Consider the following 27,685-nt stretch of genomic DNA (forward strand, 5'->3'; position numbering starts at 1 on the left):
AGACGCAGCAAAGCGAATTGGACTCCTTGGCTGGCTTTGAATAAACATTCACAAACTCTTTATTGATAATAATCAGCTAAATAGTTTGAGGATCTATACAACTGTGTAAAATGCAGAAAACAGCATTCATAGAGAAATCAAAGACTGGAACTGAGGGAAGCATGGGGGGTCGGGGTGGGTGGGTGGATTTTGTGTGGGAGGGTGGGGGAGGGAGGAAAAATGGGGGGGATAAGGATGATATGTTTTTGGATGATATGTTTTGTTTTAATTTTGAATAAAAAAGTTTTTTTTAAAAAAGGAAATGTACCCTCTAACTGTGCACCATCGCAACCAACCAGCAAATTCTCACCCGTTCAGTGGAAAAAGGGATGTAGTAATCACAGGCAGCCATATTTGCTGGGACTTGAAAAGTCATTTCAGAGCATGTAGAAGTTAGAAGAAGAATAAGAAGGAGAAGGAGAAGAGGAGGAGGAGGAGTTTGGATTTGATATCCCGCTTTATCACTACCCAAAGGAGTCTCAAAGCGGCTAACATTCTCCTTTCCCTTTCTCCCTGACAACAAACACTCTGTGAGGTGAGTGGGGCTGAGAGACTTCAGAGAAGTGTGACTGGCCCAAGGTCACCCAGCCGCTGCATGTGGAGGAGCGGAGACGCGAACCCGGTTCACCAGATTACGAGTCTACTGCTCTTAACCACTACACCACACTGGCTCCCTAAGATCTTTTACCAACCACACCTACGGTTACCGTCATATTGATTCCTTACGGTTGATTCATTATGCCTTAGGATCGCTAGCAAGCAGCAACCTGCCCTCTCCCCTCAACTCACCGCCCCATTAAGTATTATAATTAATCTGATTTTGCTTGATTTCCACTGATTGCAACCCTGAAAACAAGAAGCAGAGGGAGGCACATTGCTTTTCAAGATAATGCGTTTATTTCTGCATTTATATCATTTCCCAAGGTTAATGTGATATCAGTAAGAGAAAAAAGGACGTGGAAGAAGTTACAGACTGCAGAGAAAGGACATGCAATATGAGATATTTCCTACAGTCATAATACTAGAGGGATTTCTGGTACGGATTGTAAACAGGGGAATGACCATAAATGACCAGTAAAAGAAGAGCCTGCTTTATAGAGGGGCCTATCCGGAAAGCTCAGACCTCCTAAAACTCTTCACAAGAGGACTGGACAACGTTTTGTGCGTCACTTCACAACTGTATAGTTCATGGGCGTTGAAATCTGATGTTGGGAGCGTCAGGGTGCTGGTCAGCTTATAGGTGTTGTCTGTATTCGATGCTGGGGGACTGGTTTGGACGCCCTCAGTGACTGGAGTGCCGTCCACTTTCCAGGCCACGGCCAGGCTGCTCGGGTAGAACGTGTTGACCAGGCACACGGAAGTGGCTGAATCCGTTTTACGTTGCTCCGGCGAAGGTGGGAAAATGAGTGCCGATGGGGTGGAATCTTCTCTTCCTGCGTAAACAAACAAGAACACGGAATATTGCATCATTCAGGTGTACCACAGGGCCAGTGAAAGACCACAGTGCTAGTTCAAAACATTTTGCTGCAAATGGCGCCGCTGTAAAATTGTGAAGGTACCAAGTGCTTGAGGCAACGCAAATCCACAAGTTTCCCCTCTACTTCTTCACCCCCCCAATAAAGTAAGTGAAGTATTTGCTGCTGTTTCATGACACCCCCTAGTTGGCCACCTTGATCAGACCAGAAAGGCAAATTGCATTCAGGCTCAGATTTGCCAACATCATCATCATCATCATTACTGCTTCCCCCACACATTTAGCGTCTCCACTCCATCATTCTACCCAGACACTGAGGTCCAGCGCCGAGGGCCTTCTGGTGGTTCCCTCATTGTGAGAAGCCAGCTTACAGGGAACCAGGCAGAGGGCCTCCTCGGTAGTGGCTCCCGCCCTGTGGAACGCCCTCCCACCAGATGTCAAAGAGAACAACAACTACCAAACTTTTAAAAGACATCTGAAGGCAGCCCTGTTTAAGGAAGCTTTTAATGTTTAAAAGACTTTTATATTATAATATTCTGTTGGAAGCCACCCAGAGTGGCTGGGGAAACCCAGCCAGATGGGTGGGGTATTTACTATTATTATTATTATTATTATTATTATTATTATTATTATTATTATTATTTAGGAGCAGCCCAACATTCAGAAACTGATTGGAGGTATAATGCTTTTATTCTTGCTGATGATGTCCGCAGATTAAACAGCTGTTAAAGGTACAGAAAAGACTTCAAGCCGCAACCCTACGTCCCCTTATCTGGAAGTGAACCCTGCTGAATTGAGAATGTCTCATTGCCGTGCAAACATGGACACGGTTGTTCTGAAAACCATAGAAATTCAAAATCCCACGGTGTTTGTACTGCAGGAAAGTAAAATTTGGGCTCAGCAGACCCTCAGAGAAGACGCAGTAGCTGTGCAGAGAACTGATCTAAAGTTTGGCAGGTGTCGTTGTGAAAGAAATAGTTCAACACATTTTTAAAGTGAACGTTTCCTAGTTGTATCTTTCAATCTTTACTGAGTAAAGTTAAAACAGGAGAAAAGACTCCACAGGCCAATTTTCATATCTGGGTGCTGCAAAGGGCATTACAGCCCTGTCCTAATGTGGGGCAGCAGGGACAGAGAATTTGAGCTCGTGGGGAGAACACATACAGAAAGCTGCAAAATTAGAAATATTCTGCATTGCTTTGGCTTGGATAATTGGTGTGTGGTGCATTGTTATAGATTTGGCTAGAGTGTAAGTGCAGATATTTCTTTACTTCTTCGTACATGGTTCTTACATTTTGTATCCTATAGATGAAATGTGCTGTTTAAACCCTTCGCTAAGCACCAATACATGAATCACATAGGAGAGTTAACTTCTATATTCCATCTTAAAACTTACGTTTTTACCATATTTTACATTGTTTCTCCTTTCTTGATTACTTCAGAAATGCCCAAGTAACTAACAATGGCCCAAACCAGTAAAATATGAAGTCCCCCAATTAATTTCAACGGCAAATAATTAAGCATGTGCTAAACATTCAGTGGGCTTAACATTGATCAGCTTGTGCTCTAAGTTTCGTAAAGGACATACATTTCATTTTACTTGCTGTAACTGATCTGTGCAAAGTATTGCGCCATCAGATTGGTAGGGACAAAATAAATACTATACAGTGGTACCTCGGGTTACATATGCTTCAGGTTACATACGCTTCAGGTTACAGACTCCACTAACCCAAAAATAGTGCTTCCGGTTAAGAACTTTGATTCAGGATGAGAACAGAAATCGTGCTCTGGCGACGTGGCAGCAACATTTAGCCCCATTAGCTAAAGTGGTGCTGCAGGTTAAGAACAGTTTCAGGTTAAGTACGGACCTCCAGAATGAATTAAGTACTTAACCCGAGGTACCACTGTATTCACTTTGAAAATAGCCTTGAAATTTCACTCTTTTTCTTTCCCCCCTAACTTTCCTTATTGCAGAATTCTGTCTCTGCTATAAATTAATAGCATCTTCAATCCCATCTTCAATAGCCTTCAATCTCTGTCTTTGACAGAGCGCATTGACAAAATGCCTGCTTATTATTATTTTTTTAGGTTCCACTTGACTTATCTATGATAGAACAGATTTTGATTTATCAATGTATTTGTTGATCAATCAATACATTTGCACAGCACCATCAATATGCATGGTACGCCACAGCCAAAAGAAGGGGGAAAGGGTTTTGCTGTGCCATTTGGGCAAAGGTCCTCCAATTAGGGTAGTCTATAGAGCTATATCTATATCTATTTCTAACATAGGTTTTTGCAGAACAGTCAGACTAAAATCCCTATGAAAATCAATGATAGAGTATTTCTAGCATCTTAGTTACTATGCTAGACTTAACTACAGACAAATAGGATCTCACCTAGAAATACCTGTATTTTCAAATTAATGTATTCTCAAATTAATGAGTCCAGAAATCATCTGTTGTGTTCTTGCTACTTTATCAAGTGCATAAATCACTGTTCACTGCTCCAAAGGGATTCCTTTCCATTCATTCAGATGAATGTGTGCTATATTGATACCCAATGGTGCCATACAACCCAATCCTATGCAGGTTTAATTGAACCCCCCCCCCAATAAGTTTACATATGATGGCAGGTTTGGTTCTATGCAGTCAAGCCAGGAGTTACCTAACTTTTATCACCCAGCCATCCATTGGGACATAAGGGTACCAAAATATTCCAAATTGTGCCCATTTACATTGAAATAAATTCCCCTAAAATGAACTGGGCTGGTTTCCAAGTGCTTGATAGTGCAAAAAAAAAACCATTCCCTCCCCACTGTAATTTATTTCAAATAAAGTGCTTTCTATGAGGGTTACATGTTTTTATTAGCAGTTTTTTAAAACAGTCAGTCTGAATTGTTATTGGTTTGTCTAGAGGCAACCCAATTTAGCTTCTGGGACGACCCCCTACATTCTGAAAACCTTTAAACTGTTTCTTTAAATTGGCTCTCCTTTGGAAATCACTTAGTTTATACCAAATTAAACCAGTTAGAGATGTTATTCCCATCTTTACTGCAGCTTTGGCTAGAAATTCTGCTAGCATCAATTTCATGCAGAGCTCAAGACATTGTGGGGAAAGAGGCAGAGGTGACACAAGGGAACAATAAAATGCATACTCTTTTATCTCCCGTTTGGTCCCATTGCTGAGAGTGAATCGCAGCATTTTCCTGCACGCTGAAGTTTTTTACTGACCACCCAGCAGAGCTCTTAGCAGCTTCAGTTAGGAAAAAATACAATCCCAAACCCTACCTCAGTTTTCTGTCATCATCGTCCATTCCCCAGCTTGTGTAGTTTTTTCTCCCAATGCCCAGATGCTTCCCAACACTCAACAAAAATGAAAATATAGATTTCTGACACACTGTACCCCAAAGCAACAGAGAGAGAAAACAGACTTACGCCTGATTTCTAAATTGGTCCCGTCACCAAAAATGAGCCACAGTGGTTTGCCATTGCTCATGCCCTCAGCAAAAACCCAAGTCCCTCCCAACTGTGGCCACTGAAGGGAAGATTTCAAAGTTTTTACAAGTAAGCAAAGCGGTTTCGCTCCTAGAGATCTGGAAACAAGGTACCAGTCTCACGACAAACTGAGTGCCTACAAAGTGGAACGTAGTCGTTGAACAGAGAAAAACGGCGTCTATTTTCTTCACTTAGGTGGCAGTCTTAAGCTCACCTAACTGGAAGAAAATGCCATTGAACTGAAAAGTAAACCCACAAAGGATTCCAAACACATCCCAGCAAAATCTGCACAATTAAAGCTGATTTGAAGCTGTTGCGAAACAATCCCCGTCCCACAAAAGATAGGGCCTTTTCCTGCAAGGTAAACGCACAAATGACACAACACTGTCTAAACTTACAATGGGTTTAACTCTGACCACTTTTTGTCCTCAGCTCCTTGAAGGACTTACACGTTTTACCTGTTGCAACGTACATTTTCAAATGATTACGACGTCAGGTTGATATATCTGACACCACAGGGATAAGAGGCCCACTGTGTACCCTTTGAAAAGAACTTCACCAGTTTACAATATTTATCTGAGGTCCAGCGCCGAGGGCCTTCTGGCGATTCCCTCGCTGCAAGAAGCCAAGTTACAGGGAACCAGGCAGAGGGCCTTCTCGGTGGTGACACCTGCCCTGGGGAACACCCTCCCACCAGATGTCAAGGAAATAAACAACTATCCAAATTTTAGAAGACATCTGAAGGCAGCCCTGTTTAGGGAAGCTTTTAATGTTTAATAGGTTATTGTATTTTGGTGTTCTGTTGGAAGCCGCCCAGAGTGGCTGGGGAAACCCAGCCAGATGGGTGGGGTATAAATAATAATAATAATAATAATAATAATAATAATAATAATTATTATTATTATTATTATTATTATTATTATTATTATTATTATTATTTTCCTTATTGCACCAGTGATCAGAATTCTGCCTCTGACAGAGTTAACTCTGGGCAAACATGACATTCCCTGGAAATACCTGATTCGCAAATTAATGTATCGCTGTAGAGTCCAGAATTTCAGCTGTGGTCTTCTCCTACTCATAGAATCATAGACTTGGAAGAGTTGGTAGAGTTGGAAGGGACCACAAGGGTCATCTAGACCAACCCCATGCAAAGCAGGGATCTTTTGCCCAATGTGGGGCTCGGACCCACCACCCTGAGATTAAAAGGCTCAAGTTCCTCCAACTGAGTCAGGTGAAGTATGTGCTTTCACAAGTTCAGATCAACTCAGACCTATTACAGAAGTCATTCTAATCTTCACCTCAACTTTGGCTAGAAATTCCGCTGGCATTATTTTCATGCAGAGTCCCAAGATGTTGGGGGACGGAGGGGAGAAAGCAAAGAACAATAAGGCACACTCTTTCCCCCCTCTCCCTTGGTCCCATTGCTGAGAGTGACCCACAGCTTTTGCCCCATGGATTTGCCCCACATGCTGACATTTTTCACTGCTCGAGCAACTCTAAATTCCACTGCAATACACTGTTATCCATTCCTCATAATGCATCGGCAAGTCCTAGGCTCTGTGGTTTAACCCACAGCGCCACCCATATCCCCACAACAACAGTACCATGTCCCTAAAGCTAGAGCAAGCAGAGGGGGCACCACTTTGTGGTTCGCCTCATGTGCCAAAATGTCTTGGGCTGATATAACATTAAACTATGGGAGTTTTGTCAAGAGGAGCTGGTGATATCATGCCACGCGGACCTGTGGCAACGGCTGAGTGTCAGTTCAGAAACTGGCAACTGCTTTGCCACCTGCCAAAATGGCAACGGAAACGATGCCATATTCAGTTCATGGTTCCAGCTCACAAAGCAGGAGAAACTCCTGGGAGCCAATTAATGTAAAGAATCGTTCTCTTAGAAGGTTTTACTGTGCTTAAGATTTTTAATCGATTTTGCCAAAGCATAAAAAAGTTATAGGCATTTGTTGGTTTCCTCATTGCGCGCCCAAGCGCCCCCCATCCGACGGACTGTCTTAAACCACAAATAACGAAGCATGACAAGTTCTATTTTGGGTCAAATCAGGCCACAACTTGATTGACTACAGATGTAAGAGGTTTGGCACAGGCATTAGGTAGACCGCACCCCTACTGGTCCCCCCAACAGAAGTACCTAATATGGGGTCAACCGGAAGAGAGGGAGTTCTTTACCTACATCAAAGAGTTGTTAACCTTCTGGGTTGTACTTGGAGAGTCTGGGTGTCCAGACAGAAGCATCTCACCTGGATCCCTTTAATGGGATCGCCCACTTTCCGGAGGGGCAGGCAGAGGCTACAACCTCCCCTCCCTCCAAAACTAAGCCTACCCAATGCCTAAACTGCCCCGAGTTGTTCCAGCTGCACCAATCTACCTGAGAAACTCAGCATGTCAGGAGCTTTGAGTTGGTTTCTCCAGCTCAGCCACATGGCTCTCACAAGGGAGAGGGGTTTGGTCACCATGATGACTTGTGGTCAGGGAATGATAGTTCTACTGCTTTTGCTTTTCTCTGTTTCCCTATTTTTCCATCTTGAATTCAGTTTGCCAAACTTCTCCAATTGGTGAAGCTTGTTTGGTTTTTTTAATCCTCATGAAAATTCACCAGACTTTTGTGCTAATTTCTCATTATAAATTCATTTTAGAAAACAGTGGTACCTCAGTGTCCTAGGATTTGAGGATCGGAAGGTCGGCGGTTCGAATCCCCGCGACGGGGTGAGCTCCCGTTGCTCGGTCCCTACTCCTGCCAACCTAGCAGTTCGAAAGCATGTCAAAGTGCAAGTAGATAAATAGGTACCGCTCTGGCAGGAAGGTAAATGGCGTTTCCATGCGCTGCTCTGGTTCGCCAGAAGTGGCTTAGTCATGCTGGCCACGTGACCCGGAAGCTGTACGCCAGCTCCCTCGGCCAATAAAGCGAGATGAGTCGGCCATGACTGGACCTAATAGTCAGGGGTCCCTTTACCTTACCTTTTACTGGTTGGTGGCAGTGGGGAAGCGAGCACTTGAGGCAAAGCATGGTTTTTGTCTCACCAGAAGGAAGACGTAGTTTAAGGTTTGAACTGGGTATTTTGCTTAACAATACAGTGGTACCTCGGGTTAAGTACTTAATTCGTTCCGGAGGTCTGTTCTTAACCTGAAACTGTTCTTAACCTGAAGCACCACTTTAGCTAATGGGGCCTCCCGCTGCCGACACGCCGCCAGAGCACAATTTCTGTTCTCATCCTGAAGCAACCTCCGACCTTCTGATCGGGAAGTCCTGGGCTCTGTGGTTTAACCCACAGCGCCACCCGCATCCCTATGATGAACTATAATCCACTGTAATCCCCTCTGGTGCCCTTGAGAGAAGCAGTGAGCTGTCTTGGCAAACCAAGCATCTCACAAACTTACCCCTCTCCTGTCTTTTCAGGTCCTTAGTTCTCAGCTTAGGTCTTTCATTAATTGATATATTTTTTGTCTAGTTCTTGTTGAAATCTCAGATAATGTGTGGATTTCTCCATTAGAGCTGTATCTCATCTCCTGAATTGATATCCAGAGAGCCAGGGCACAGTAGCAGTTAGTGTGTTGGAACGGCACGAGCCAAGCAGGGTCCAAATCTCTCTCAGCCAAGGAGTTCTCGGGATGAGCTTGATCTAAGCACATCTTCTTATATCCTAACATACCTGTAACAATACAATGGGAAAGGGAGAATTTTGTTAGCCAGCGTGAGCTCCTTGGAGCAAAGGTGGCATGGAAGGATGGATGGATGGAGGGATGGATGGATGGAGGGATGGATGGATCAATTGATCCATCGATTGATCTAATTCCCACACACACTGCAGAGCTCAGCCAGCTTCTGAATATACTCTTGATGGTGGAGAAAGGTTTGGATCCCACTCAGCAAGGGGGTCCGGTGGGTCAACTTGGGCATTTGGAGAGTTGGGTGTGTGTGTGTGTGTGTGTGTGTGAGAGAGAGAGAGAGAGAGAGAGAGAGAGAGAGAGAGAGAGAATGGTAAGCTGTGACATGTTGGAGAGACTGTTGGAACGATCGGAGCTGTGTCAAGACATAGCAATTTGGGGCCACGGGAATCTGTGAGAAGGACTGAATATCAGTTCAGAAACTTGACAGCTGCACCAGCACCTGCCCAAGTGGCAACGATAATTCTGCCATCTGAGCAGGTGGCCACAGGGGATTTCAGTGGGGCATGGTCGAGGTGCCAGCTGGCAATTGCTAAAGTGCAGTCAATAGAGTTTTCTAGCACGTTGGTAGGCAGCATGATGAAAAATAAATATGAAAAGCAGCAGTTTGAATATGAAGTGATACTTGCAGCTACATACCTAGAACCTAAATATTATGCTGTTTGACATGGACAGAATTAAAGTGTCATTACATGTTGTCTTGGAGAGGGAAGGGAGTTGTTCTTCATGCCAATGACGTGGATATAGAATCATCATCCCAGAACTCCACTCTTCATATTCCATGTACAGAACAGGAACAAGGGTGAGCTGGAATCATTCCTGAAGTCAAGAGGCAACTTGAAGTAGCATGACCTTCTGAAACTCGTTTTAAGATGAGCTATTGTTGAATAGAGGGATGTGGGTGGCGCTATGGTTTAAACCACTGCGCTGCTTGGACTTGCCGATCGGAAGGTCAGCGGTTCGAATCCCCGCGACAAGGTGATCTTCCATTGTTCGGTCCCAGCTTCTGCCAACCTAGCAGTTCAGAAGCACGTCAAAAGTGCTCACCACGTCATGGGACTCATGAGCTGTTCCGGTTGGCTCAACTAACTTTGTCAGTGTTATGAACTCAAATAAGCACTGAATGGGCATTTCCAATTTAAAATGCACATTGTCTTCAAAAAGCCCAATATGAAGAAGGTAACATTGGAGGATATGTTGTTAGTAAGGCTGAGTGGGAATTACGGAAAGCTCTAACATGGAATATAAAATAACTGTGTATCTTGGAATATGATAGGCCAATGTCAACTCAGGGCCCTTCGTTTACGGTTAATACTTCTTTGCTTCCAGTTTTCTTAACTGTGTTGGAAAACGATACAATTTAGGATTTAACCAATCAGAGTGACAGTTCTGTGGTGATTTACCTTGTCATGTCTTTCCCTCCCTCCTATAAAATTGATTTGGTTGCTTCTTTCTTCCCAAATGATTTTATTGTGAAATCAGAGTGCAAAACACAGCCCAAATGCATGGGTACTCCATTGTACTTGTTTCATGCATCCTACACAGCACTTGCAGACACTTAGAATCATAGAATCATAGAATCATAGAGTTGGAAGAGACCACAAGGGCCATCGAGTCCAACCCCCTGCCAAGCAGGAAACACCATCAGAGCACTCCTGACATATGGTTGTCAAGCCTCTGCTTAAAGACCTCCAAAGAAGGAGACTCCACCACACTCCTTGGCAGCAAATTCCACTGTCAAACAGCTCTTACTGTCAGGAAGTTCTTCCTAATGTTTAGGTGGAATCTTCTTTCTTGTAGTTTGGAGCCATTGCTCCGTGTCCGCTTCTCTGGAGCAGCAGAAAACAACCTTTCTCCCTCCTCTATGTGACATCCTTTTATATATTTGAACATGGCTATCATATCACCCCTTAAGCTCCTCTTCTCCAGGCTAAACATGCCCAGCTCCCTTAGTCGCAACAGTTATCGATGTATTGACTTCCTCCACCCCACTCCGGAAATGTGATCCTTACTAATCATATTCCTTATTTGGAAATGATTTCATGCAAACCGGAAATGAAGTGGTCAGTTACGTGTACTGACATGGTTACAGAGCCTTTATTGGCCGCAAACACAACGAAACGGAATAATGTCAGTTGCAGCTGAACATGAGTTGAACCCAGCATGTCCTTATCTTAGGTAAAGTAAAGGACCCCTGACAGTTAAGTCCAGTCGCGAACGACTCTGGGGTTGCGGCACTCATCTCGCTTTACTGGCCAAGGGAGCCGGCATTTGTCCGCAGACAGTTTTTCCGGGTCATGCGGCCAGCATGACTAAGCCGCTTCTGGCGAAACCAGAGCAGCACACGGAAACGCCGTTTACCTTCCCGCCGGAACGGTACCTCTTTATCTACTTTCGAACTGCTAGGTTGGCAGGAGCCGGGGCCGAGCAACGGGAGCTCACCCCATCACGGGGATTCGAACCACCGACCTTCCGATCGGCAAGCCCTAGGCTCAGTCGTTTAGACCACAGCGCCACCCATGTCCTTATCTTGCTTAGTGGCTAATCCAGCCCTGGGCTGGGTGCATCAATAGTTTGACTCAGTGCAAGGCAGCTTCTGATGCACCTGTGCCTTGGACTGAGGCTGAGGTGAAGCTGCTGCCTCTTTAACACAGCTTCACTGGAAGCAAAGTTCTTAGAGAATCCAAAATCCCGGCTTTCTTTTGGTTGATCTGCATGGGCTTTCAGTTGTTCTCTCACCCTCCTTTCTAGCAAGCTAGAAGGGGGGGGGGTGCTGCTGCTGCTGCAAAACACCAGTTCCATTTCTCTCCCCTGCCTTAATGCACTGAGGTGGTTTTTGTACTGAAGTGTATCACTGTGTAGAGGAAAGCTGTAGTCTTGGGCACAGAAATATATCCCTTCATCCTCGGCATGGACGTCGCTGATGGTGAAGGAGAAGTCAGTGTTACTGTAGGTACGACTGAAGCGATCTGGGGTCCCTTCAAAATGGCTCGTAGCATTATGAATAAGTAGCTTGGGTCTCTGTCCTGGTTTAAACTGATATAAGGCCATATCATCACCCATGGAAGAGGAAGCTTTGCACTGGATGGACACTCTGTCCGCAAGATTCGCCTGTAAAGAAGCTGGGGTCTGGGTGATGACACTCTGCCCTCTGGCTTCTGGGAGGAGAGGAGAGAAAAAGAACAATAGGTTACTGAATCCGTAACGCCTGCCAGAGAAATTTGCAAGGAATGACATCTCTGTGAAAAGTTACCCTCAAAGAAACTCTGTCCCATGGATTCTAGGAGGAGAGGAATAAAGCACAATCGTAAATCCATTACATTTACCTTAGAAGCTCAGAGAGAACAACACCACTCTTAAAACTTACCCTCCAAGAAGCACAAGATGAGCCCAATGGAACAAATCTGTAACATGATGCTGCTGTTAACGTAACCTTTCTGTTGCCTCCCAGGTACTATCGCCACCAAGCAGCCCAGCGTCAGAATGATGGGGATAAAATTGGAGCAGTTATTAAGTGTCAAGAATGGAAATCGATGCAAATGAGTAGAAGAGGCGCAAGGGATTTAGTGCCCCTTCCTGTGGGGGTTGTGCTTCAAGGCAGAAGAAGTGTCACGGAGGAGGTTCTAGCTCATGATGCAGAAGGAACTCAAGGAAGATACAGACAGCAATCTTACGGAGAGCAATGAATGACAGACCCTATTTTCCAGGGACGTCCCTGATTTAGAGAAGCCGTCCCGGATTCTGATGTGATACTTAGATTCCTAAGGATGTTCCTATTTTCATTGGAGAAATGTTGTCGGGTATGGAGTTAAACGACAGCAGAGCTGTCTGAAGGCAATCCTGTGCAGGAAAGTTTTTTAAAAAATGTTTAATGTTTTATTACGTTTTTATATATGTCGGAAGCTGCCCAGAGTGGCTGGGGCAACCCAGCCAGATGGGTGGGTAGTAACAGTAACAGTAACAGTAACAGTAACAGTAACAGTAATAATAATAGTAATAGTAATAGTAATAGTAATAGTAATAGTAATAGTAATAGTATAGGATATCCTTATTTTCATTGGAGAAATGTTGGAGGGTATGACACACAGAGATCTGTTCAAATCTGCTGTTTACTGAAAACAGCACTTGTGGGGGAGGGGCACAAATAGAAACCAGATCGCAGTCTTCAGTGGGTAACTGGTAGAGCCCTAATCCAGTTCAGGGCCCTCTTTGACTGCTTTGCCTTCAAAAGGAGTATGCATGTTTTTTAAAACGTGTGCTTAGTACAGTGGTACCTTGGTTCTCAAACTTAATCCGTTCCCAAACTGGAAGCGTTCCAAAACCAAGGTACACTTTCCTATAGGAAGTAATGGAAAATGGATTAATCCGTTCCAGACTTTTAAAAACAACCCCTAAAACAGCAATTTAACATGGATTTTACTATCTAATGAGACAACTGATCTATAAAATGAAAGCAATGAACAATGTACTGCAGTCACAAAGTCAATCAATCAATCAATCAGTAGCTGAACTGGGTTCCACACAGTCACAAAAACAAAACAAAAAGAACAAAAACACAAAATAAATAGCAAAAACAGACAGCCCTCAGCGTAACACTCAAAACGGAACACGTTCGGCTTCTGAAAAAGGTTCACAAACTGGAACACTTACTTCTGGGTTTGCAGTATTTGGGTTCCAAGTTGTTTGAGTACCAAGGCGTTTGAGAACCAAGGTACTACTGTATAGCATGTATTTTGGTCCATAATAAACCAGCCATTTAATCCTCACGATTCAAAAAATCAATTGCTTCCTATTTTTGATCCCTTAGAGATGAGAAGTGGTTGATCTGGTTTCTGCTGGTACCAGTGATTCTGGCATCTGAGTCACCACAAGCAGCCCACACCACATCAGTGTGTCACCACACCTATCGCCAGGCGTGCCCTCTAGGGGCGGCTGAGGACCCCCCAAAATTTTCAAGGAAGAGCACGGCCCCCCTCAATATCCCACATGCTCACGCCATGTGCACACGCCGCCCAAGGTGCTCACGTCACATGTACAAGCCACTCAGTGCGCACGCAACACATCAGCATGTGGCGCTGGCCCCCTCAATCGTGGGAGCAAACTGGCGCATCACTCTGTCCCACAACTTCCTAATCCATAGATGCATCTAGGAAAACCAACTGCTTCTATATTTATAAGACATTCAGCTTGCCTTGTCGCATGGCTGCTCTGTTGGGATCTTTTAATATACTTCAACTCAGAAAAGGAATGCTCAGCAGTGCAATTTTTGACCTTTAATGTAAAAACTTGGCAATGAGATATTTCTGTGGTGCCCCCATTCTCTTGATGCCCTAAGCATGTCCTTATCTTAGGTAAAGGTAAAGGACCCCTGACAGTTAAGTCCAGTCGCGAACGACTCTGGGGTTGCAGCACTCATCTCGCTTTACTGGCCAAAGGAGCCAGCGTTTGTCCGCAGACAGTTTCTCTGGGTCATGTGGCCAGCATGACTAAGCCGCTTCTGGCAAAACCAAGCAGCACACGGAAACGCCGTTTACCTTCCCGCCGGAGCGGTACCTCTTTATCTACTTTCGAACTGCTAGGTGGGCAGGAGCTGGGACCAAGCAACGGGAGCTCGCCCCATCACGGGGATTCGAACTGCCGACCTTCCAACCGGCAAGCCCTAGGCTCAGTGGTTTAGACCACTGTACCGCCTGCGTCCTTATCTTGCTTAGTGGCTAATCCAGCCCTGGGCTGGGTGGACCAATAGTTTGACTCAGTGCAAGGCAGCCTTGGACTGAGGCTGAGGTGAAGCTGCTGCCTCTTTAACACAGCTTCACTGGAAGCAAACTTCTTAGAGAATCCAAAATCCTGGCTTTCTTTTGGTTGATCTGCATGGGCTTTCAGTTGTTCTCTCACCCTCCTTTCTAGCAAGCTAGAAGGGGGGGGGGTGCTGCTGCTGCAAAACACCAGTTTCATTTCTCTCCCCTGCCTTAATGCACTGAGGTGGTTTTTGTACTGAAGTGTATCACTGTGTAGAGGAGTTCTGTAGCCTTGGGCACAGTAATACATTCCCGCGTCCTCGGCACTGTTGATAATGAAGGAGAAGTCACTCTGAATGAAGCGATCTAGGGTCCCTTCAAAACGGCTCGTAGCATTATGAATAAGTAGCTTGGGTCTCTGTCCTGGTTTAAACTGATATAAGGCCATATCATCACTCACGGAAGAGGAAGCATCGCAGTCGATGGACACTATGTCCCCAAGATTCGCCTGTAAAGAAGCTGGGGTCTGGGTGATGACACTCTGCCCTCTGGCTTCTGGGAGGAGAGGAGAAAAAAAGAACAATAGGTTACTGAATCCATAACGCCTGCCGGAGAAATTTGCAAGGAATGACATCTCTGTGAAAAGTTACCCTCAAAGAAACTCAAGATGAGCCAAATCAAACACATTTGTAGCATGATGCTGTCGTTGGCGGAACTCTTGCCTCCCAGATACTATCACCACCAAGTAGCCCAGCTTCTGCATGATGAGGATAAAAATGGGGGAGTTATTAAGTGCCAGGGATGGAAATCTATGCAAATGATCTAGACAGCAGACTTACTCAGAAGATCTCACGTCATGAATTACAAGATATGTTTGGGGTTTTTTTCAACAAGTAGTTATTACCTAGGGATCTTTTCAGTCCCGGCTTTCCACATTACAGATTTCTTTGTTTGTTTGTTTGTTAGAGCATTTATTAATTTTCCAATAAAAAACATCCAATTAACATATCAAATCATAATCCAATAAAAATAAAAAAATAAAAAAAAAGATCAAATTGTCTTCTTAATTGTAATTTTGGTTTTATGACTTTCCACAGTCTGAACCTCAAAGTGTATCAATATCTCAGTCCTGCCTCTCAACGATATTTTCATATTTGATTTTATCTCTCCAGGCCTCTTTGCCTCTGGCTCTGCGATCCTCAATCACGTCCGAAAAACAGGTATCCTCCCCATCGCAGATTTCTTATCTTCTAACTGTCTCAATTAGAAACCAAGGCACAATGCCAAATTCAATGGCACAAATATAAAATATTTGCCAGGCATCAGAACACAGAAAATCTGCACATAGCAAAATAAGGTACATATATCTCCTTTTTTGGAGAAAATACGGCTTACCAATAAAATTCATTAGGTGAACCACTCATTGTGATCTCCTGCAACCTTTTCCTTTGGAACTTCTTCTGTGTCACTCAAAAGGTTTCAAAACACCAAAAAGCTATTAAGAAACACACAAAATACGGTTTTCCCCAATGTAAAGTGACAGGCACACTTTGTTCAAGAACAGTTAATTGGTTAACAACACAACCATGAGCAACATGTCCAAGCCCCACTGATTGGTTGTGGACTTCACCAGGCCCCACCACAGAAGCCTGAAGTTATGGGGTGCTGGAGGGACCTAGCAAAGCCAAATGGGTGACCCAAATGATTCCTCGTGTGTTTCTTGACTGGTTTTTCAAGGAAACAAACAGGAAGGGGGTTAGTTTTGTTTGAACTTCTTCATCAACACAGAGGGTGCGCAGCGAATGGAGCATAGGAATAAACAGTTGTCCACAATACCTTTTCTTAGTTTTATTTTCGAAAACGTAACAACCAAACATTGCAAGCCATCACTTCTCCTCACCAGCAACTTACAAGACCTTTGATCAAATTAAGTACAGTTTCAATTAACCAATTATCCTACCACATCCCTTCCTTCACCCGGTGCAGAAAGTAACTCCCCTTTTAATTAGGCAAAAAGTCGAGAAACCACATGTGTGCAGCTAAGCAGGTCAAACTGCAAACATACACCTCTGAAACCAACCTGGTTCCTGAGTAGCAAATTTCCTATGGGCTTGCTTCGCAAGACGAAAATGTCTTGCGAGTTCCTGCGGTTTTTTCCCCCTCCCCCCTTTTTCTAAGCCGCTAAGCCACTTAACAGCTGATCCGCTAAGCCGCTAAGCCGCTTATCAGCTGATCCGCTAAGCCGCTTATCAGCTGATCCGCTAAGCCGCTAATAGCGCTAATCCGCTAAGCCGCTAATGGGCTTGCTTCGCAAGACGAAAAAACCGCAAGACGAAGAGACTCGCGGAACGGATTCTTTTCGTCTTGCGTGGCACCACTGTATTGTTGTTGTTGTTGTTGTTGTTGTTGTTGTTGATAAGGTTCAGCTTTTAGGAAAGTAATGATAAAAGGTGCATTTTCCAACGTGCTTTATGGCAGTATTCCTTTATGCTCTTTTATCTTCGGCTTATTTCATTCATTTTTTTAAAAAGCGCATTTTCACACAGAAAGTTAACTTTCTGGTTCTTGTACTCTTCAATTATGTTAAAACATCTTTCTTGAAGCATTGCTTTTCTATAAAGAAGGTACAATATGTTCAAAACTGGAAATGAAGCCACACACCGTGTACTGAGGAAGTGAGGAGTTTGTGTGCAGGAGGCCCATTGTATTCAAGCACTGTGGTAACCAACGCTTAGCCAGCTCACAGAACAGAGAGCACAAACAACAGAATTAACCACCCACAAACAACAGAATTAAAAATAGTTTTATCACCCTGCTAGGTAAAGAGAGTTTGCTAGCAGCAGTAGCCTTGTCAGACGTTGAAAAGATAAAGCGAAACTCCACTCTTTGCTCAGAGAACGTATTTCACAAGTTTGCAGAACATAGGGTTCTTTGAAGTAACCAGTTATCTTGGTTACAACCACATACACACAATTACCTTTCAACATAATGACCTTTTGTTTTTCAAAAGCATTATTACTCTGCATTCGTGGGAATTCAGATTAGCAAGTTTTGGGAGGAGCAGGACCAGCTGCGAGTTTTCATTTCAAACGGCATCTCTCTGAAAGAGCACCCTCCTTTTCCTTAAAAACAAGAATGTGGAGAAAGAAATGATCTCCTCGTCACTAAACTGTTGCAGGATTTTGGACTGGGTTAGCTTGGAGCTCCCTCTTGTGGTCTTTTGAGATTATCAAAGCGTCAGGAGCCAGGCTGAGATAACCCAGGGGGAAAAGGTAAAGGGACCCCTGACCATTAGGTCCAGTTGTGGACGACTCTGGGGTTGCGGCGCTCATCTCTCTTTATTGGCTGAGGGAGCCGGCGTACAGCTTCCGGGTCATGTGGCCAGCATGACTAAGCCGCTTCAGGCGAACCAGAGCAGAGCACAGAAATGCCGTTTACCTTCATCAGTTGTACGTTTGTATGTAGCATATCAAGATAATGGAACGTACCGTATTTTTCGCTCTATAGGACGCACTTTTCCCCCTCAAAAATTAAGGGGAAATGTGTGTGCATCCTATGCAGTGAATGCAGGCTCCTTGGCTTCAGCGATAGCAACGCGAAGCCTCCGAAGCGCAGAGGGAGCGCTCCCTCCACGCTCCAGAGGCTACGAGTTGCTTTCTCTGAAGCCTGGAGAGCGAGAGGGGTCGGTGCACACTGACCCCTCTCGGTCTCCAGACGTCAGGGATAGCCGCCTGAAGCCTTTGGAGTGCAGTGGGAACTTGCGCTGTGCTCCAAAGGCTTCGGGTTCCTATAGCTGAAGCCGGGAGAGCAAGACTCTCCTGGCTTCAGCAGAGAGGGAGAGCTGCGCAGTGCCCCTTCAGCGAAGTGGGAGGAGAAATGGAAGGGCCCCCGTTTCTCCTGCCACTTCGCTGAAGGGGCGCTGAGCAGAGAGGGGGAGAATTTTTTTCCCTTGTTCTCCCCCTCTAAAACAAGGTGTGTCCTATGGTCAGGTGCGTCCTATAGAGCGAAAAATACGGTATGACATGGTGGTTTCTGCAGAAACAACTGATGAAGCCCAGGAGCGTGAAACAAGGCATTATTCTGGAAATCCTTGTCAAGATTCTGTGGAACTGCAGCAAGCTCCCATTTGGATTTTATGAACATACAAAGACATGCGTGGAACAGAAACTAGCAAATATTTGGACTCTCTGAATGAACTGATCTATTGGGATTTCCGTTTACTTTGTTGTACTTTATGTGTTGATTATGTGGAACAGAAATATCTGATACTGTGATAAATAGTAAAGGTAAAGGTAAAGGGACCCCTGACAGGTCCAGTTGTGGACGACTCTGAGGTTGCAGCGCTCATCTTGCTTTATTGGCCGAGGGAGCCGGAGTACAGCTTCCGGGTCATGTGGCCAGCATGACTAAGCCGCTTCTGGCGAACCAGAGCAGCGCACAGAAACACCGTTTGCCTTCCCGCCGGAGCGGTACCTATTTATCTACTTGCACTTTGATGTGCTTTCGAACTGCTAGGTTGGCAGGAGCTGGGACCGAGCAACAGGAGCTAACCCCGTCGCGGGGATTTGAACTGCTGACCTTCTGATTGGCAAGTCCTGGGCTCTGTGGTTTAACCCACAGCGCCACCCGCATACCACTGTGATAAATACAGAAGAGCATTGTTTATGTGCATGCACAGCCGGTTACATTTTGTGGGTTTGTTGAATGTATTTTACGTAACGCTAGGTTTGATGTTGTTTCCCTGATGCAACAGGGCACAGGATTGGATCCTGTTAAGCGTCAGGATCCAATCTTGCATGATAATCTGGGGCGGGGCAGCACAAGGCACTTTGACCCAATTCGGGGACCAAAGGGCAGATCAGGAAGGCGTTTAAGAACAAACCCGAACACACAAATGGCTGGCGTTACAGCTCTTTAATTTCAGTGCCTAAAACAAAAACGACGAGTCGTACATTTCTGACACGGTTATCATGCAAAGCACTTAAGAGATGAGAGACAACAGGTTTTTTGTTTTTTAAAAAGTGCCCTGCTCTTGCTACATTAATACAATCCTTCCAGTAAGGCTCGTTTTTTGGACGTGTTTCAAAGCAGCATTCTGTGAAAATGTCGTCATGCAAAGGGAGGGCCAGGAACTCTTTGAAACTCCAACTGGGCCCAAAATTGCTAAACTGGGCATTAACCCAGTGCATCTTCACCTGTACAGATGGCTAGGCAGCCTCGAATTTCAGCCATCCATTATTGGGGGGGGGGGTCCTGAAACATTTCCGAAGTATATTATTTCATTATTTCATATATTATTTTAAAGGTATGAATTCTTTGCGTGGAATGGGCGTCGTGGCTGATCCCATGCCGTACAAATTCCACGGAGGCCAACAGCACAAATTATCAGCAAATTATCTATACTCTCCTGCGTGGGTGTCTGAGGGTCCTGCTCCTTCCTGCCACTCACCATCTGGCCTGGGCGGGGCCTGAAGCCTCATAAGGACTGCTGGACTCTGCTGCCCAGGAGGACTCTCCTGCGTGGGTGTCTGAGGGCCCTGCTCCTTCCTGCCACTCACCATCTGGCCTGGGGCAGGGCCTGAAGCCCCATAAGGACTGCTGTGCTCTGCTGCCCAGGAGGACTCTCCTGCGTGGGTGTCTGAGGGCCCTGCTCCTTCCTGCCACTCACCATCTGGCCTGGGGTGGGGCCTGAAGCCTCACAGGGACTGCTGTGCTCTGCTGCCCAGGAGGACTCTCCTGCGTGGGTGTCTGAGGGCCCTGCTCCTTCCTGCCACTCACCATCTGGCCTGGGCGGGGCCTGAAGCCTCACAGGGACTGCTGCGCTCTGCTGCCCAGGAGGACTCTCCTGCATGGGTGTCTGAGGGCCCTGCTCCTTCCTGCCACTCACCATCTGGCCTGGGCGGGGCCTGAAGCCTCACAGGGACTGCTGCGCTCTGCTGCCCAGGAGGACTCTCCTGCGTGGGTGTCTGAGGGCCCTGCTCCTTCCTGCCACTCACCATCTGGCCTGGGCGGGGCCTGAAGCCTCACAGGGACTGCTGCGCTCTGCTGCCCAGGAGGACTCTCCTGCGTGGGTGTCTGAGGGCCCTGCTCCTTCCTGCCACTCACCATCTGGCCTGGGCGGGGCCTGAAGCCTCACAGGGACTGCTGCGCTCTGCTGCCCAGCATGACTCTCCTGCATGGGTGTCTGAGGGCCCTGCTCCTTCCTGCCACTCACCATCTGGCCTAGGGCGGGGCCTGACAGGCCTCACAGGGACGATTGCTGTCACTGCTGCTGCGGCCCAGGGGGATCCGGAGGGGTGCAGAGTTCTTTTTAAAATGTTTTAAAATTTTCCTTTTCCTTTTTATTTCTTTATTATTATTATTATTGTCATTATTATTACTGTATATGCAGGGATGGGGTGGGGGTGGGATGGATGTTTAGTTGGGAATTTGTTTTGATTTTGATGGATTTGTAATTTTTGGAGTTTTTTATTTGTATTGTTTTTTGTTTTTTGGGGTTTCTTTTTTGTTTTGCTTTCATTGTTTTAAGGTCTTATTTTGTTCTTAAGGGGAGGGGTCAGGGCTGCCGGGGAGTGTGTCCCAGCCAACAAAATGGCTGGGGCATGTTCCACAGGGGGGGATGCGTTGGGACAACCGATCTCAGTGATCTCGGGTAGGAGGAGGAGTTACGCTAAGACCAGACCATGTCATTACAGAGGAGGCAGGTTTAGTCGTTGTCTGAGGACTATCCCTGCCTCCAGGTCTGGTCCTGACCAGATGGATACTAGAATCAGCAAGGGATACCCACATGACCTGAAGGTGCTGCTGTGCAATGCCAGGTCAATGATTCATAAGACCACTGCCATCCATGACCTGATCATGGATGGGGGATTTGACCTGGCATGTGTAACAGAGACTTGGTTGAATGAAGCGGATGGGCCTGTTCTTGCTGCTGCTTGTCCACCAGGTTTCTCTTACGCACAGCAACCCAGGCCTTGTGGGCGGGGGGGGGGGTTGCAGTGATTTTTAGGAAGTCATTAGTTTGCACCAGGCGTCCTATTGGGAAGACCCAGTTCTCTGAGTGCATGTTCTGGAAGTTGGGCAATAGGGGCAGTACAGGATTCCTTTTGGTGTACCGACCTCCCCGCTGCACCAAGGATTCCCTGCCCGAGCTGCTTCAGGTCGTGGCGGATGTTCTCCTGGAGACACCTAGTTTGGTTGTCCTAGGGGATTTTAATATCCATGCCGACACGACCTTACAAGGGGCCGCTCGGGACTTCATGGAAAGCATGGCCTCCATGGGGCTGTCCCTGAATAAGTTTGGCCCAACCCATAGCCGCGGACATGCCTTGGACCTGGTGTTTACCTCTACGGATGTTGGTGACCTGACACTAACTAAAAGTGAAACAAAAGAAGTGCCATGGTCAGATCACTTCCTGGTGCAACTGGACTTCTCCGCGACCCTTCCCCTCTGCAGGGAGGTGGGACCGATTCGGATGGTCCGCCCCCGCCACTTAATGGATCCAAATGGTTTCCAGAGAGTGGTAGGGGATGCTTTATCCCATGTTGATGGCCTTTCAGCTGATTCCCTGGTGGCCCGCTGGAATGTGGAGTTAACCAGGGCTATTGACTGTTTGGCTCCGAAGCGCCCTCTCCGATTGCATGGAGCCCGGAGAGCCCCGTGGTTTTCCACGGATCTGAGGGCAATGAAACAATCGTTGAGACGGCTAGAGCGCCGGTGGCGGATAACTCATTCTGAAGCTGACCGGACACAGGTTAGAGCTCAATGTCGAGCCTACCAAGTGGCGGTAGCGACGGCGAAGAAGACTTTCTTCACCGCCTCTATTGCATCTGCAGAAAACAGCAGCAGGAGACTTTTTCAGGTGGTCCGCAATTTAGCGGAACCACCTGCTACATCAGGGCCCAGTACGGGCCACATGATCTCCTGCAATGATTTTGCAAAGTTTTTTGCAGATAAAGTCGCTCAGATTCGGGAAGAGGTAGACGCCACCGTGGGAGCAGGGCCGGGGCGGGAGAGTGCTAGAGTCCTGTCTAGTCAAATTGCATGGGATCAATTCCAATCTGTTACCTCCGAGGATGTGGACAGGCTGTTTGGACGAGTGAAACCAACCACCTGTCTCCTTGATCCGTGCCCATCCTGGCTTATAAAAGCTAGCCGGGAAGGACTGGGCGATGGGCTTCGTGGGGTGGTGAATGCTTCCCTCCGTGAGGGAGCCTTCCCAGACCCGCTGAAAGAGGCGGTTATCAAACCACTTCTTAAAAAACCATCTTTAGATGCGGCCACGATGGCCAGCTATCGCCCAGTCTCAAATCTTCCATTCTTGGGCAAGGTCATTGAGCGAGTGGTTGCTGAACAACTCCAGGCACGCCTGGAAGAAGCGGACCATTTGGATCCCTTCCAGTCGGGATTCAGGCCTCATCATGGGACTGAAACTGCCTTGGTCGCACTGGTTGATGATCTCCGGCGGGCTAGGGACAAAGGTGAGAGCTGTTTCCTAGTTCTGCTGGATCTCTCAGCGGCGTTTGATACCATCGACCATAACATCCTTCTGGACCGTCTTGAGGGGCTGGGAGCTGGGGGCACTGTCCTACAGTGGTTCCGCTCCTTCCTCCTGGGCCGTGTTCAGAAAGTGGTGGTGGGGGATGAGTGTTCAGACCCCTGGGCTCTCACTTGTGGGGTGCCTCAGGGTTCTGTCCTCTCCCCCATGCTTTTCAACATTTACATGCAGCCGCTGGGAGAGATCATCAGGGGGTTTGGGCTGGGTGTTCATCAGTATGCGGATGATACCCAGCTCTACCTCTCTTTCAAATCAGAACCAGTGAAGGCGGTGAAGGTCCTGTGTGAGTGTCTGGAGGCGGTTGGAGGATGGATGGCGGCTAACAGATTGAGATTGAATCCTGACAAGACAGAAGTACTGTTTCTGGGGGACAGGAGGCGGGCAGGTGTGGAGGACTCCCTGGTCCTGAATGGGGTAACTGTGCCCCTGAAGGACCAGGTGCGCAGCCTGGGAGTCATTTTGGACTCACAGCTGTCCATGGAGGCACAGGTTAAATCCGTGTCCAGGGCAGCTGTGTACCAGCTCCATCTGGTACGCAGGCTGAGACCCTATCTGCCTGTGGACTGCCTCGCCAGAGTGGTGCATGCTCTGGTTATCTCCCGCTTGGATTACTGCAATGCACTCTACGTGGGGCTACCTTTGAAGGTGACCCGGAAACTACAACTAATCCAGAACGCAGCAGCCAGACTGGTGACAGGGAGCAGCCACCGAGACCATATAACACCGGTCTTGAAAGACCTACATTGGCTCCCAAGGGCCTTCTGGCGGTTCCCTCACTGCGAGAAGCCAAGTTACAGGGAACCAGGCAGAGGGCCTTTTCGGTAGTGGCGCCCTCCTTGTGGAATGCCCTCCCACCAGATGTCAAAGAGAACAACAACTACCAGACTTTTAGAAGACATCTGAAGGCAGCCCTGTTCAGGGATGCTTTTAATGTTTGATGTATCATAGTATTTTAATATTCTTTTGGAAGCCGCCCAGAGTGGCTGGGGAGGCCCAGCCAGATGGGCGGGGTATAAATAATAAATTATTATTATTATTATTATTACTTCTATACTAAGACTAAACATTCTCTGTTAAAAACAGTTATGGTAAAAATCGTTGAAAGGCATAAATCAGAGAAACGAAAAAGATTCTAATAAGGCATCTGTGAGTACCAACTGGGCACAACCCTCCTGCGTGAATGTATTTGGGGGGGGGGGTGTTTATGCAAATACCACAAATTGCAACTTCTATTTTCTCTCTCCCCCCCCCCCCCGCTAGACACACTCTGAGCAACCCGATGGTTCAAGTACTGTATAAAATATCCTTTTTGGTACAATGTTTTGTATAAAAACCGAAGTGGAAAAAAAGGTTTAAAATGCTCAAAATGACTGATTATTTTTTTAAAAAAAAATGATTTACATGAAAAATAGTAAAAAATATAATTTAAAACAACATTCATTTCCAGTATTAGTGAGATCTGCTGGACCTTTGGTTACATTCAGCAAGATCGGGACAGGATTTAAGGCAAGATGTCAAATTGGCACCAAAGTGATAAACTGTATGCAATGGGCTGAAGGCAGAGTAGATTTGGGGGCTGGCTGGTGTGGTCAGTGGACTGGCTTCTCCCGGACGCTGACAGAACCATCTTCCATGCCAAAGTAAACCCATTCCGCCATGTCGATAAACAGGCCTGTTTCCACCACCCCTAGAACAGAAAAGCAAAATCACGTCTGAATGCAACAGAAGTAATAATAACCACTGAAAATACTGGACTTGTAAGATACAAGTCATAGGTTAGTAATTTCATCCCACTGGGGGCAGAATGAATTTCTGAACTGTGCTATCTTTGGGCCTGTTTATATTTTAATTTAAAAAAAATAAAATTAGAGAGAGACCAGAAATGCACGTTTTGCTAAATGCTGGATCATACTGTAAAGATAAGTTATAGAATCAAGGTCAAGCAACGATGGAAGCAAGTCAGATTTTAACTCACATTTCGAGTTATGTCGAACCAATGGGGGTGGGGTTTGTGTGAGTTGGTGGGATGCTTTGTGTTACTAACATGTACATATGTGTAAACGTTTGTTTCTGTTATTTTGCAGAGATAAAAACTTCAATAAAAATTAATAATAAAAAACAGGAACATTTAAAACATTTCAGTGCAGTATATTGTAGCACAGCGTTGAAATATTTTTTATTATTTGCAGAATATAGATAGATATCTTTTCAAAATGAGGGAATGAGCATCAGGCGATACTGCGAGCTCACAACTTTTGTTGAGTTTGCATACACACTTAAGGTGCATATACATACTTAGATATATGTAAGAGGCTCATTCATAATTATATTTTGGGAATGATTTATGTTTTACACTTTCTGGATGACTCGTCTTCATATTATAAAGCAGTCATATTCTATGTTATGAAATAAGCACTGCTAGGAGCTGCTTCTTTCTGTTTTCCTGGACCAATTCCTGGACCTATCAATAATAATAATAATAATAATAATAATAATAATAATAATAAAAAATGGTGTGGCAGGAGCAAATTTTTTTCCTGGAGAAATAAGTTTGAGAACCACTGCTTTATATAATGGTAGAAAAATGTTATCCACATGTGCCATTGTCCTACACCTCAAGATGGTTTTTCTGTTACTGTATTTACAAAATATTCGTTTTGAAACTCTTAATAAAGTTACAAAAAGTAAAATAAAATAAATGATGCTACAATATATCCTAACACAGGTGATCTGAGATAACCACATATAGAGCAATCTACACCAATGGCGCCACCTGCTGTCTAACAGTTGCAAATACAGCATTAACGCCTCCACTAGGCTTTCGGTAAAAGAAATATTTTCTAAGAATTCATATTTATCACTGTACTAAGACGATGTACAGTCAGGGGCAAAAATAAGTTCCAAAGCACTTAATTCTACTCTTGTGTTATTCAGGCATTAGGCATATATTTTCCTTCATTTATAAAGAAGAGGACTGGACCCACTAATTAATAACTTTTTAGAATTTTTAATTCCACAGTTGTACAGCTGTTAATATGCCTGCTACAAGGGATTCTTTTTAAAACCCTCATGAAATACGCTTCTGTTGCAAGACTACCTACCTGCTATCATCTTGATTGCCACATTCGCTTCACGCCAGTTATGGACTTTATCAAATTTCCAGTCCAATAAGAAATTCCCATTGTCAGTCACAACAGGGCCCTAGCAGCGAAGAGAATAGGCAGAGATTCATTTTTTAAGAAACAAAAATCAAAATGGGTGAAACAAAACAAACCCCAATTTTCAAGTGAAAACTTAAGCACCCTAAAACTGAATCATCATGAACCTGAACAGGTTCATGTATGCATAAGTGGTGGGAATGTGAAAGAATAAGAGAGTCCTGGGATATTATATACAATGAATTAAAAAAGATACTCAAGTTCCCATTTACAAAAAGACCGGAGGCCTTCCTATTAGAATGTATAGTATTTAAGGAGTATTTAAAAAATTGTTGTGACAACAAAAATCTCCTGGCAGACCTCGGATGATTCTTGTAATATATAGGTGATAAATAACAGAACATCGTGAAAATATTTATAATGGGTGGAGGAAGGGTGTCAGCACCTGGCCTAGACGGCTCTGGTTGCCCTAACAGATGATCTCCGTAGACAACTGGATCGAGGCGGGTCAGAACTGCTGATCCTTTTCGATTTGTCAGCAGCCTTTGACATGGTCGATCATGATCTTCTGGACCACCGCCTCGCAGACGTGGGGATACAGGGCATAGCCCGTAACTGGCTGTGCTCTTTTATCTCTGGTCGGGGACAGAGGGTGGCACTAGGGAGGGAAATGTCGTCGCGCCACTCCTTGGTGTGTGGAGTGCCGCAGGGCGCAATTCTCTCCCCAATGCTTTTAAACATCTTTATGGGCCCCCTTGCCCAGATTATCCGGAGCTTTGGGCTGGGCTGTCACCAATATGCTGATGACACTCAGCTCTATCTGCTGATGGATGGCCACACCGACTCGACCCCGAACACACTGACCAGATGCTTGGAAGCTGTGGCTGGATGGTTTCGTGGGAGCCGATTGAAACTAAATCCTGCAATCTCTTGGCCAACATGGGGGTTGAACCCTGAGATTAAGAGTCATGCTCTACTGACTTGAGCTCTCCTTCAGGTCTAAATGCATCCTTCAGGAATAAATGCATGAAGACCATTTCTTCATTCATGGATAAGCTTAATAAGAAATATTTCCCCTTTTCCGGCCTAGGACCCTCGTACCTACGGGACCGCCTCTCCCGGTATGCCCCACGGAGGACCTTAAGGTCCATATATAGCAACACCCTAGTGGTCCCAGGCCCTAAGGAAGTTAGATTAGCCTCAACCAGAGCCAGGGCCTTTTCGACACTGGCTCCAGCCTGGTGGAATGCTCTGCCTCATGAGACCAGGGCCCTGCAGGATCTGATTTCTTTCCACAGGACCTGCAAGACAGAGTTGTTCCACCTGGCCTTTGGCTTGGAGCCAATTTGATTCCCTCCCTCTCTTTCTTTTTAGGCTACATTTTAGTATTTTAATGTTTCAATATTTTAATGTTGTATTTTAATTTTGTTTTTAAGTTGTAATCATTCAACTTGTTTTTATTATTGCTTGTAAGGCGCTCTGAGCCCGGCCTTGGCTGGGGAGGGCGCGGTATAAATAAAAATTATTATTATTAT

General features: G+C 45.6%; 1 long non-coding RNA gene and 1 gene segment (V, D, J or C); both read right to left on the bottom strand.

Annotated features, from left to right (window-relative positions):
* Nucleotides 1-913: 913 nt before the first annotated feature.
* Nucleotides 914-12,197, bottom strand: LOC307201061 (Ig kappa chain C region, B allele-like). The segment is given in 3 exons: nt 12,064-12,197; nt 11,654-11,854; nt 914-1,472 (listed from the first exon to the last, which is right to left on the bottom strand).
* An 11,980-nt stretch (nt 12,198-24,177) lies between these two features.
* Nucleotides 24,178-26,214, bottom strand: LOC307201090. Its single transcript, XR_013832519.1, has 2 exons — nt 26,094-26,214; nt 24,178-24,679 (listed from the first exon to the last, which is right to left on the bottom strand). It is a non-coding gene; the product is annotated as an uncharacterized lncRNA (long non-coding RNA).
* Between the last annotated feature and the right edge of the window lie 1,471 nt (nt 26,215-27,685).

The sequence above is a fragment of the Podarcis cretensis genome, assembly GCF_951804945.1.
Source record: "Podarcis cretensis genome assembly, chromosome: 13".
In the NCBI taxonomy this organism is placed as follows: Eukaryota; Metazoa; Chordata; class Lepidosauria; order Squamata; family Lacertidae; genus Podarcis; species Podarcis cretensis.